The sequence below is a fragment of the Myodes glareolus genome, chromosome 11, assembly GCF_982192425.1.
Source record: "Myodes glareolus chromosome 11, mMyoGla1.1, whole genome shotgun sequence".
NCBI lineage: Eukaryota > Metazoa > Chordata > Mammalia > Rodentia > Cricetidae > Myodes > Myodes glareolus.
Genome location: NC_142036.1, coordinates 82,548,112 through 82,560,567, shown reverse-complemented (window position 1 = coordinate 82,560,567; position 12,456 = coordinate 82,548,112). Strand labels below are relative to the sequence as shown.

At 42.7% G+C, this 12,456-nt stretch overlaps 1 pseudogene; it reads right to left on the bottom strand.

Annotated features, from left to right (window-relative positions):
* Nucleotides 1–2,703: 2,703 nt before the first annotated feature.
* On the bottom strand, nucleotides 2,704–11,634 carry LOC125389261 (phosphoglycerate mutase 1 pseudogene; annotated as a pseudogene).
* Between the last annotated feature and the right edge of the window lie 822 nt (nucleotides 11,635–12,456).

Here is a 12,456-nt window from a genome sequence, read left to right as displayed (position 1 = left end):
CCCCCGATAGGCCAACACCCTGAACCTTAATCGCTGCCTGCTGCTCTTTTGAGGTAGTGAAGGAAGACTGGACCAAAGCAACACCAAAGACCGGAAGTACAAATACCAAATCCTGTAGCACCCCGTCCAGGGTCAGGGCTCCACCCCTCCATCTTTGTTCCAGCAGCATACACACCTCTCTGGCTGCTTCCACTGTCTGTGTGCGACTTTCCCTGGCAGATGACTCTTGGCTCTGGAATCTCGAACATCTTGGGAGCTCCACAGCAACCTGTGCTTCACCTGCACAGTCTCACACGATGGCCGCTCGGATCTCCTCGAGCCTCTTCTGTCTTTCCAATGCCAGTCAGGAGACTTCTCTTCAATTCTCCAATCTTGTGAGCGATCCCAGGCTCCTTGCCACACTTGCTTCAAACTGCACCGCTTACATTCCTATCTTCCCCAACTTGGTCCATTCCACTATCGACACACATAAGTGAACTCACCATAACTATGACTCAGATTAAATGCTATGCTGTCTTGAAGTTTCCTCTAACAGAGGAATCAGTCCATTACCTTTTAATTTAGCCTCAGGCAGTTTCTTAGGTCTTGGACAGAATGTAGCTAGATTCCTTCCAAAAGTATCAAATGAATGGCCTCTGGCCAAATTACTAATAGGACCCTTGCTTTCTTCTGACTCCTCAGGAATAGGGCCTGCACTTTCTGTACTACTATCAGCACTACTGTATCCCAAATTCTTACCAGAACAGCCCGTTAAACTCTGTTCATGACATTCATCGGAGTTTCTCTGATATCAAAAACCAGTTCTGTGTAGCAACGATCCCACTCTTCCGGTAACAATTTCTGTATCCGTTCCTTCTGTGCTGCTGTGATCTGATACAATGACCAAAGCGACTCAAGGACAAAAGAGTTTGTTTTAGCTTGGAGTTCCAGAGAGTTAGAGTCTACACTGCGGGGAAGGCCTGGCAGGCCAGCAGGAGCAGGCACACAGGAAACAGAAAGAGAAGAGGAGAAAGAAAGAGACAGACATATAGACAGAAAGAAAGCAAGAGCAGAAAGTGGACAAGTCTGTACATGCTCAAAACCACTCTCAGTTACATACTTCATCCAAGAAGCCCCATTCTCCAAAAAGTTCCACGATTTTTCTAAACAGACCCATGAAGTAGGGACTAAGCGTTCAAGTGCATGAGCACAGGGCAGATCTCAGTCTTTCAAATCACCAGGTACTTTATTTAAAGATGCAAAAATCAGTGTTGTTACAAAAAGGATTTTAAAGGCTGATTCATTTAAAAGAGTTTCAATAAACGTTCACTTTATGAATTTTGGGCAATTAGTTTTTCCTGACCTACCAAGTGAATCTGTGGGAAAACAAATCTTAAGCAACGCAATAAATCTAAAGGAATACATTTATCAGACAGATACTTGGAAACACTCCTTGGTTAATCCTGTCATCATCATTGAGGAAGGAGTCTGAATGTCTGGAGCCAGGAGATACATTCTTTGGAAACATCGTTCTGATATCTTTGGAAAGGGAAACTTAATTACATGTGCAAGCTCTTCCTATCAGACTAGAAGATATTAATTTCATAGTACAAAATTTTATCCTATAGAGAAACTGTGTTTCTATATGCAACATAACACCCTGACAGCCCCCTTTTGAATATTGAGGAGTCTTCTGCTGGAATACTCTTTGCGTAGCTGATGTGACTTTGATGACAGGCGTGAGCCGTTTGATTGCAAGAATGTGTGTTTCCCAGGACAAATCCTCATCTTTCTCTGGAACAGCATCTAGATAATATCAGTACTGCGACGAACATGGACATTTGTTCCTCTCATTTCTCAGCAACCGCCTCCCTTGCTGCAAAGAGCTACAGCACGCAGCAAAGATCAAATGCCTCCTGTTTCCTTCTGCTGGGTCTTCAGAGAATCAGCTGGCTTCCACATCGTGCTCAGTGAGAAGCAGTCTTAATTGTCTGTCATTCACATTGGGAAATGTTTCAAAACTAGCCTTCTATTTAAAATGATGTCAAATTCTCATTTTTTTTACACCTACGCATTCAATTGGAAATAAATGCACTATTGAGAATAGATTCTTGGGTTTAGAAAGCACAATATCCTACCAAGATTTAGGAAATTAATTTTCTAGTAGCCAAGTTTTCTTTATTCTGTTTTAATAATGATTATTTTCTATATTTATCTTTTTTTTTTTACTATTTCACATCACTCCTTTATTATACTGATCTGGAAAAGAAGATTTAGTATGCCCAAAACAAGTTCTGAACCCACATGGTAGGGTCAAGCAGCTGGAACATGATTCAGACAGCGAAAGACAAAACCCTGTACATGATCAAGGGGCACTTCACCTCTACAAGACAAGGCAGAGGGGTCCTAACACACAGTAAGAGACACTCCTGTCCCTTGAGGACAAGGAGTTTATCCCACTTGATATGAGGAATGGCTTATTTTCTGCTGACCACATAGGACTATTTCAATAACCACTAGAAACCTCAGAGGGGTTTGTGTGCTGATAAATATATATGTACTTCTTTTTGTTTTTGTAAAAGTAAATGTAACACATAGACTTGACAGGATTGATCCCAACCTTCTGGGGCCACAGCTCCTTTAGGGTCAGAGAGGAAGGTAGTTCATCTTTTAAATGCAAGCTACTTTCACCTTCCACTGGAATGACTACAGCCCCTGGTTACCTAACTGCGGAATCGTGCAGGACAGGCTCCAGGGACAAAACTTGGCTGCAACTTCTCACTGGTCCGGCCACAGCATGGTTCCTCCCTGACCTCCTCCTAAAGCAGACCCTTGTAAACAGAGGACTAAGAAAACTGTAATTACTACCTCTCAACTCTCCCGGGAAGAGGAGCCATTCCTCGATGTGAACCAAGAACCTGCACCCTAGAGGTGTTACTCTAACTAGATTCTATGAAGGGAGTGGGTGCAGGGGATAAAATACTAAGACAAAATGGGAGCCGCGGGTCCCCATCTGCAGCTACAACTTAAACTTAAGTTCCTAAACATGGAGTCAGTGGCAGGGGCTGGGAAGGGTGCAGGAGGCAGAAACAGGCAGGGAGGAGGGTCTTGGGGTAGAAGTCTGTCTGCTCGCCTTCACTTCTTGGCCTTGCCCTGCGCGGCCACAGCTTCCATGGCTTTCCGCATGGTCTCTTCATCTCCCAGGAACTGCATGGGTTTCACGGGCCAATTCATAGACAATGAGAATGCCAGTTGGCAGGTTCAATTCCATGATGGCCTCTTCTGAGAGACCTTCCAGATGCTTGACGATCCCCCGAAGGCTGTTGCCATGGGCCGCAATCAGGACTCTCTTCCCCTCTTTGATCTGGGGGACAATCTCTTCATTCCAGAAGGGCAGTGCTCTGGCAATGGTGTCCTTCAGGCTCTCACAGGAAGGTAGCTGGTCCTCAGTAAGGTCTGCATACCTGCGATCCTTACTGATGTTGCTGTAGAAGGGATGATCAGGCTCCATTGGCGGTGGTGGGACATCGTAAGATCGCCTCCAGATCTTTACCTGTGCCTCACCATGCTTAGCAGCAGTTTCTGCTTTATTGAGACCAGTCAGACCCCCATAGTGTCGCTCATTGAGGCGCCAGGTCCTGACCACTGGCAGCCACATCTGGTCAATGGCATCCAGGACTGTCCAAAGGGTTCGGATTGCTCTCTTCTGCACGGAAGTGAAGCAGATGTCGAATTCATAGCCAGCATCTCGCAACACCTGTCCGCTGTGCTTTGCCTACTCGTGGCCCGCCGGGCTCAGGTCGGCGTCGTACCAGCCTCTAAAGCGATTCTCCAGGTTCCAGGCGCTCTCGCCGTGCCGGATGAGGATAGCTTGTAGGCGGCCATGGCGATAGGCAAGGGGATGCAGCAGAGACTCTTCTATATTTATCTTTGAGAAGTTCCACATAACTGTTGAAAAATTCTGTTTTCTTAGTAAAAACTGTTTGACTAAAGACAAACTCACGTCACATACTATTATTTTGTGGAAACATCCTGGCACACATTTTCCTAAAGGAATAGCAAAGCAGATTTTAAATACATGATTTTTCTAATGTTATTTTCTGACATTCCCTCCACAAGACTACCGAAGTCTCAGGCCTGGCCAGGGACATACCACAGTTTGCCAGTAGAGGGCAGCAATGGGGCTGTAGCACTGAAAGCCAGACTAGCTGATGCTACACAGGCTGCCACAGTCCCATTTGCTAGAATCACACTTCCCAGGTACCTTTAGCAGAGAAGCATTCAAACATGCATCATAGCTGATAGCACACATAGGAAGGTATCCCTTTACATTGTACCCACTGCAATTTCTAAAATAACCTGAAGCTTGTCTTCAATGAATATTAACCAAAAAGAGATGTCAAAATAAAAGTTGTAATGTAGAGGGCAAAATATATTACTCTGACAGTTATATGATTGAAGGATCTAGGGAAAAATAATCACAGTTTAGACTTATGAGGCTGATGAAATTAAATGACAAAGTACATACATACAGGAGGTTTGTGGAAAGTATGTAGAATGTGAGAAACAATACTTAGATAAAAATAAAATAGAACTGGAAAATATTCTTCCTCCTGACTAATATTAGAATTCTGTTTCAGTTCTGCAAGTTTGCCTGTAAAATTGTCAAAGAGAACATTTAAGATTTCCCCTGACCAATAATGACTCCTAATCGTCCGATCTCCAGATATCTTCATCTCTGTCATGACCCTGAGCCATGGGTCAGCAGAAGACCTTGGCCTCTGCTACTTGCTAGTTGTAAGTACACAGATTATCAGGGAACTAGTTTCCTTATCAGTGAAGTGAGGGTTGTGGCAATTAAAGTAGGTTATGATTATAAAAATAGATGCCAAGAATGGTACCAGATACAAACTTCACAACTTCCAACCCTTTTCTTATACCATAGTAAGATTCTCGTGTTGTCAAAGGATCATGATTGCAGGCAGAACTATGAAAACAAGGGAATCAGAGACTGCACACCCGACATCACACACAAAGAAAATGTCAGGATGTTACTCCTGTAAATGTAAAAATGGTAAAGATGCAGAACCTAGATCCTATGTTTATAAGCATGGAGTTACATGGGAGTGGGAATATCTATACATGCAGAAGAATGAAATTAGACTATTACTTACATGGCATGTGAAAATCAACTCAGAGTGAACTAAAGCCAACCGTAAGATCAGCGACTGTGAATCCTAGAAGCAAGAACAGGTGTTAAGCCTTGTGATGCTGGTTTGGTGGTTGATATAGCGAATGTGACACCAGAAGATCGAGCACTAAAACAAACAGAGACCAGTGGGAGGACACCAAACCGCAGGACTTCTGCAGAGCCACGGGAGAAACACGGTTATCACAAGAAGAGGAAGCAGCTGGCTGCAATGGACGATTTCTCTCTTACTCTCATCAGATCCTGGGGGAGGCCTGGCTGCCGGTGTGGAGCCCTTGTCTTCACCAACTGCTCCATCTGCAGAGCCATCGACTCCTCTGGAAATGTCTGTTTAAGAGAACAGCTTAGATAAATGCTGAGGGTAGCAACAGTGGATAAAATAGACAGTAAGTCTGCTGGATTTCACTTTGTATTAGAAGTGCTGATGTTCTTTACCGCTGTTGAAAATGATTAGACTCAGGAAAACACACGCACGCAGCTCTTTTATATAGCATTTACTTTTGTTTCTCGGAAACGTGGATATCATAGATCAATACTAAGTCTCTCACAGTTATACACGTGAGAACGCCCTGAGGATAGCTCCAAGATCCAGCCAAGGCTGTCAGCACTTAGACAGGTGACTATTTCAGAGAGTGTTTAGAAGGCTAAGATTTTTATTTAAATTGTTTCTATTTTGAAACAGAAAATTCTCTCAAGTCCTAAAGTAAACTTTTAAGAAGCTGAACTCGTTAAGCAGCCGGTCAGTATAATGATGATGGTGCTCACAGACCCGTTCTAAGGTCTATGCATTTCTCAGGGATGAGCTGACTGTTACTTTCCGTGCTGCAACCAATAGCATTAATGTGTCGACAATGTAAGGTCTGAAGAAGCAGCTGCACGAGCACAAGGTTTTCTCCTACTTCCTTCTAAACTAGAGCCTGAAATACACAATCACGCACAGAAAGCCAAAGTGTAAGTAAAGACTTAACCTCAGTTCAAAATAACATGAGAAAAGGTAATTCCTTTTCTCTGTAGCAAATCATGTAAGACCATATGAACTGGGAAGTTCGATCTGGAGTTTTGAATTAAATATTCAGCAGAAACTAAAATTACATGGAGCTCGAGTAGGTATGAGGCTCAGCTTATATTGGGTTGTATGAGTTTGACATATTAATAAAGAATAAATGAAAAGATGCCACGGGGGGTCTTTTGTAGCTCTTAATCTCATGTAAGTATAAAGTGTCGTGATGTGAGAAAGAACATTTTCACTTTCGGTTGTTTTGTGCTCACTATCTCCATGCACAGATAACCCTATAAATACACTTCAATAACCTTTCTCTTCCAACTTTCCGTCTTGCAGTTTTCTGCCTCATAGCTAACAGACCGCTCTGGTCCGCAGCTTTCTGTAGTTGTAATAAAGCATTTTGACCAAAAGTAACCTGGAGAGGAAAGGGTTTATTTCATTCTCCTGGCGATAGTCCTTCATCGAGGGCATGGAAGCAGGAACTCAAGGCAGCAGCTTGAAGCAGGGACCATGGAGGAAAGCTGGTTCCTGGCTTGATCCCAGCCATGTTCAACTGTCTTTCTTATACAGCCCAGGCCTCCCTGTCTACAGATGGCACGACGCACACATCTATCATCAATCAAAAAAATGCCCTGTGGTTACATCCACAGACCCACTTGATGAAGGTAATTCTCCAGTTGAGGGTCCCTCAACTTGACAATCAAGGTTCATCAACACATGCAGTAATATACATTTTAGCAATTTAAACCATTCTGGTGAAAGATGATCTGCTGTGTATTATACTGATAAGGGTGCATGTATTTTGTTTCAAAGATAAAACTAGGAAAGACAATAAAGTTACTGATTTACTGATAGGATTAGCTCTTGGGTTTGGAAGAGGCTGGGTTGAGTGTAGTATGAGCGGGGGAAGGAGAAGACGGATTTGCTATATCTGCATTCAGATATGGGTGTGGAAGCTGGTGTCACTCTGATCATGCTGGAGTTTTAGGAACAGATATGGTTGCTACATGATATTTATCCAGGGTTTCTTTAGAACTGAGTCCATCTCTGTGTGCACACTGACCATCATTTCCTGCTGCCTCAGCTCTTTAATGACGATGACAGCAATTACTCACCTAACACCTCTGTGACTTCTAAGAATTAATAAGATCTAGCAGTGAAAGGGCATGAGAGAAATACCTCATTCGGCCATACTGGGGAGACGGCCACAAGGTCTCTTCTCATTCTTTCTACTGTACACAGAATTGCAGCATTTTAAGATCACCTCAAAATTACCCTCCTCCAAAGGAAGACCACAAACCCAGAATCAAAGGGACTTGCTTACAAGACAACTAAGTAACGGACCGAGATTAATAGACTGGCTAACGCCCAGGGTACTCATCTTTCCTCGGTCTGCACTCTCTCACAGAATGGCAGTGTAAGGTTGTTCCTTGGCAGGGCTTCCTGTCAGCCGCTGACGTCTTTTCCTACAGATAAACTTTCACAGTACTAGAGCTGCATCTTCTTTAAAAAAAAATACTTATTTATGAACATTTATACTAGCATTAGAAATGTCAGTAAAAAATTTTAAATAAGTTTCTAATATACAAAGATTTGATCACTAGGCTATAGCCATTAAGTGCAATAACCTAATTAAAAAAACGTCAAGCTGATTTTGGTCATAAGCAGCCTTACACAGCTCACAGGAAAGAAGGGGACATTCACAAAACGTTTTGCACATGGACCACTAAGGGCACCGGGGCTTCACATTCTAGGAAACAGTTTCTTAGGGAAGGTTAGCGTTTCCTGCAGTTTACAAGTACTCAGTGAAAATCAGGGCCATCAGGAGGACATTGGAATCAAAAGCCAACACAGCATTTAAAAACCTAAAGGAAACAGGAAGGGCACCTGTGTTTGCAGGAACTGCCTCTCAGGCGCCTCAGCATTCCCTAAGAAGTGTCTCGCTCCAAAGGAAGTTAGCAGCCCAGAGAGACAGTTTGCTCACATACTAATTATTATGCTTTTGTACATGAGTTTGAGTTTTGCCCCCAAATTTACTAGGGAGTCAAGAGATCAGTTTTTTGGTTAAGGGTTGCCTCCCTATCTCAGAATTTACAAAGAGGAGGTAAGAAGTAGGAACACAGATGCAGGAATGGCATCTTCTGTCTTCCAAGGGCTTTTACTTCAGGTCACATCGCTTTACTTTTAGCCAAATTTGGTAACAGAGAACTCAACAGACCATTCCCGGTTATCCTGGACTTGTGGAGACTCAAAACTTAAGATCTTAAAAAGAAGCATTCCTTTAGAAGAGAATGCCCTGCAGACTAAGGGAAGCAGCCAGTGGTGGCACTGGGGACCTTGTATTGAAAAGGCTATAATCTTAAATCACCATCATTGCTATCAGGGCGTAAGGATTAAACAAAAGAGCTACATGGACTTTGAGGTGAGGTGAGGCAGCTGAGACCTGAATAGACTGTCACAATTACAGTACAGTGACTACGGTATCATTTCTCCGCAAAATCAAACTGACAGCCGGTTCTGAGACTGTCGTTCTGAAATGAATCGGGGACTACAAAAAGAAAATGGTGTTCTTTAACTCCAGGTGGCCGTTCCACAAGCTGCGAGCTTTCTCTTTTTATTCCTCTGCCTCATAAAGAACAAACTGAACAGCAGTGAGGTTGTTATTGGCAGCTCTGTCAGGGTTCCCCTTCCATCTGCGGATGTATATACACATAGGGGCTGGTACTGGGTACGTATCTGTGAGTTCTCAGAAACAGAGGGCCCAGTGTGCCTATGATGCAAATTCCAAATACGCAAGAAACCAAGTGTCTTAGCCAATCAGAGATGGTCCAGAGGCTGGAGGAAGGCGTGGCTACACCACAGAAGGACTAATGTTCTTCAAGAGCCACGTAACAGCACCGTATTAACAGGACCTAACAGAAGACGGACACACAGCGAGTCAGAGTGAAACAAATGCGCATTGAGGCTTAGGAAACAAAAACCAGCTAGGTTGGAATACGCTTGCATCCCAGTTCTCTCCCTCCTATCTCAGACTCCAGAAAAGGAAAACAACAGGCATCACCATTTTCACTTTCCAACTTCTGTAACACCTAAGCCTCGATGATCGAGGGACCATTAATCCTCCTGGGATTAAATGGATTGGACTGTTTATGACAGTGCATAGATAGAATTCTAGACAGAAAAAAAAAACATTTAATTTAGTAGGAACTAATGATTTAAATGTTTATATTTCATTGTATACTATTTCTTTCAGCATCTGGTAAAGAATAAGTATCTGAAATATATTGAATTTAATTTACTGTATATTCATTTTAAAGGCAGTGGTTAGATTAAATTGAGCTCTCCATATCCCCATGATAAAAGTGAGAAATGCATAGACAAAACTAAGAGAAACTAAAATAATCTTGAGACAAAGTGAGTCACCATTTCTTATGGATAAAATGGAATATATATTTTTAAAAAGTGAACATGATTCACAATGGACTTTAACACCAACAGAATCGTTCATAAATGATGGGTTGGTTTTTTTTTTAGTATGAAACAATTTTCCTGCACTGAATCATACTTACGTGGGTTCAATCTAATCTCATGTAAATGATATGGAATATGATGAGCTCTTCCCTTATACCTTTATGTGCCCTGGATGTTGCAAAGAAAAATGCTCATGGCAATGCACATCCGCAGACCCTTCTCACTACCCGTCTGATTGGCATTCCAGTGATTGAATGAATCATTTCATGATTCTTAGTCTCAGGTCCCACCTTCTGGTTCCCATCCTTTCTCAGTGATATCATCAAATAAGAAATCTATCCGCAGAGCCCTTGTGGTGCAAACACCTCCTTACGCCCCATCAACTGATACTGAAATCTTTATCACAGGTCTTTGGAGGATGTTTCCAAGTCAAAGTTCAGCACTTCCTCGGGAATTCTGCCATGTTGGGTCACAGCTAGTTACAAGGCTCTGTGCTATTGCTCAAGGTGTCTCAGTCTCCTGATGATCATCTGCTGGGTTTTCATGATTAGTTAGGAAATCTCTGACTTCAAATTGAGACAAGTCCTGTTCTTCTGTCCTGACAGTGAACCTATTCTGTGCGTGCCTTAATCTTAGGCAGAGAAATTGTCCTGTATATTTTTCCCTAGATAGATTGTTGAGAACCTCTTTGTATAAAGCAATGATCTGACATTTTTCTAATCCAGGTTCTTCACAAAAAATAGATAAAGTAACAACTCGCAGGCCCAGCATAAAGCCCTTGTAGTATGGCTAACACTGTACTAAGAACTTTTCATGTGTTGCTCATTTAAGCTTTATAATATTTCAGTAGGTGGCTATGCCATGACATGCATTGGAGAAGGGAGAACATAGGGCACTAGGTTTAAGTGACTTGCCAGTCTTCACTTGTATGTGGCAAGGGCCAGAGTTCCATAGTTAAGTGCTACCCGCTGGTTTGCAAATTTATTTGTGGAAATGCCTGGACTCTATCTAAACTCATGAAGCCCAAACAATGACTGTTTAAAATGCATAAGTCAATCGCTACTTTACATTTGCACTGAGCTGCTCATCTCTGGGGATGGATGGGCTCAGTCTTGTGCTTTGGTCATACTGGGTTTCGTCAGAAGTCAGGTGCTGGATTCCATCATCTCTTTCGAAAATACTATGTTTGAATGCTAAATTCCTACTCAGAGAAAAATAAATAAGCAGTAGAGAGATAAACGGCTAGGATGAAAAGCTTTGCGCTAATTTGACCCCTGCCTCAGCAGAGTCCCAACTGAAAATAGTAAACCAACCAGCAAATGATGGCCCTCTTGGCCTCTGAAATCAGTTAAAAGAAGGGTGCAGCAAACACAGGCTGACTCCCCCAGAGGGGGTGCAACAAAGAGCGGTCTTCAAACCTAGTCCAGCAGCTTCAGGAGAGCTGAGCTCCATCCCACCCAGGGCTGACTCCACATATGCAAACCACAACACCTCACAGAGTCCTGGGTCAGGGCATCCTTGTAATTGTATTTTAAGATTTATTTTAAATCTCTGTAATAAAGAAGAAAACCAAGTTTGCTAAAAATCTTTTGTCAACATGGACAATGACTTCCACAGAGGATAAACAGACTTTCTGTTGGTTTGTAAATCGAAGTGCTCAGACACAGTTCAATTATTTATTAAATAAAATCACAGCCCAGAAAGAAAAATGACTATGTGAAATGCTGATTAGATCATCAGCAACGTCAAGACATTCTTACACTAGGTAGATGCCGCTTATGTCTCCAAAGGAAACCCCTTTAGAAGGCCTTTGATCCATAATCTGTCAGAACATATTTGGCTAGCAGGAGGAACCTGCAGCTTTCAGAAGAATTCGTTTTTCTGAGGCATAAAGAAGAGCTAAACCTGAGCTTCCCGAGGTCTCGTGTGTCTGAAACCGCAGCCTCCGGGAACACTGCCGGCCGACTAGCATGCGCGTGGAGCAGAGGCGCTCACAAGGCGCTGTTTGCTTCTACTGTCTCTGTGACTAAGCACTTATCAGAACAACCTAACAGAAGGTTTTATTCTGCTTCATAGTTTCACAAGGACTTCCGTCAATCACAGTAGGAAAGCCTCGGTCGAATGCTTCAGTCTGTGGAGGCAGGAGCATGGCAGAAAGTGACAGGAGACAGCACATACGGCAATGATCCAGAAAGCAGAGAGAACAAACCAGAACCTCGGACATGGACAATGTTAAGGGCTGAAGTCCCCATAATCCTTCAAATCAGAGCCTTGAAGAACAAATAAGATATACACCACAACAGGGACCGAACTGAAATGTTTGAATTTCAGAATTTTAGGAACCATAGTACTGGTTAAGAATTAACGCATTGCAGAACTTATACACACTGGATGACACAAAAGCAGTTGGAGCCTAAATTTCCCAGTGTGTGCTTTAGGACTGTTATAACAGCATCCATACTCTGTAGTTTAAACAACAGAAATACGATATTTAACAGTAACTAGATGTCAGAAGTCTGAAGACCCCATGTCCGCGGGGGCAGAGTTCTGACAGGGATTTCCCTCTGTATCCCTGGATGTCCTAGAACTTGCTATGTTGACCAGGCTGGTCCTGAGTTCAATGCAGGGAATAGGTGTGTGCCACCACACCAGGCACAAAAGACTTTTTAAATCCATTTTTATTCTGTAAATGCTAAACAACATGTTTTCTGTGGATTTCCCAGTTTAGTGATCTACTTTGGTTTTGATAGACTTGAATTTTAATAATGTAAAAACTATCACAAGTCATAAAATC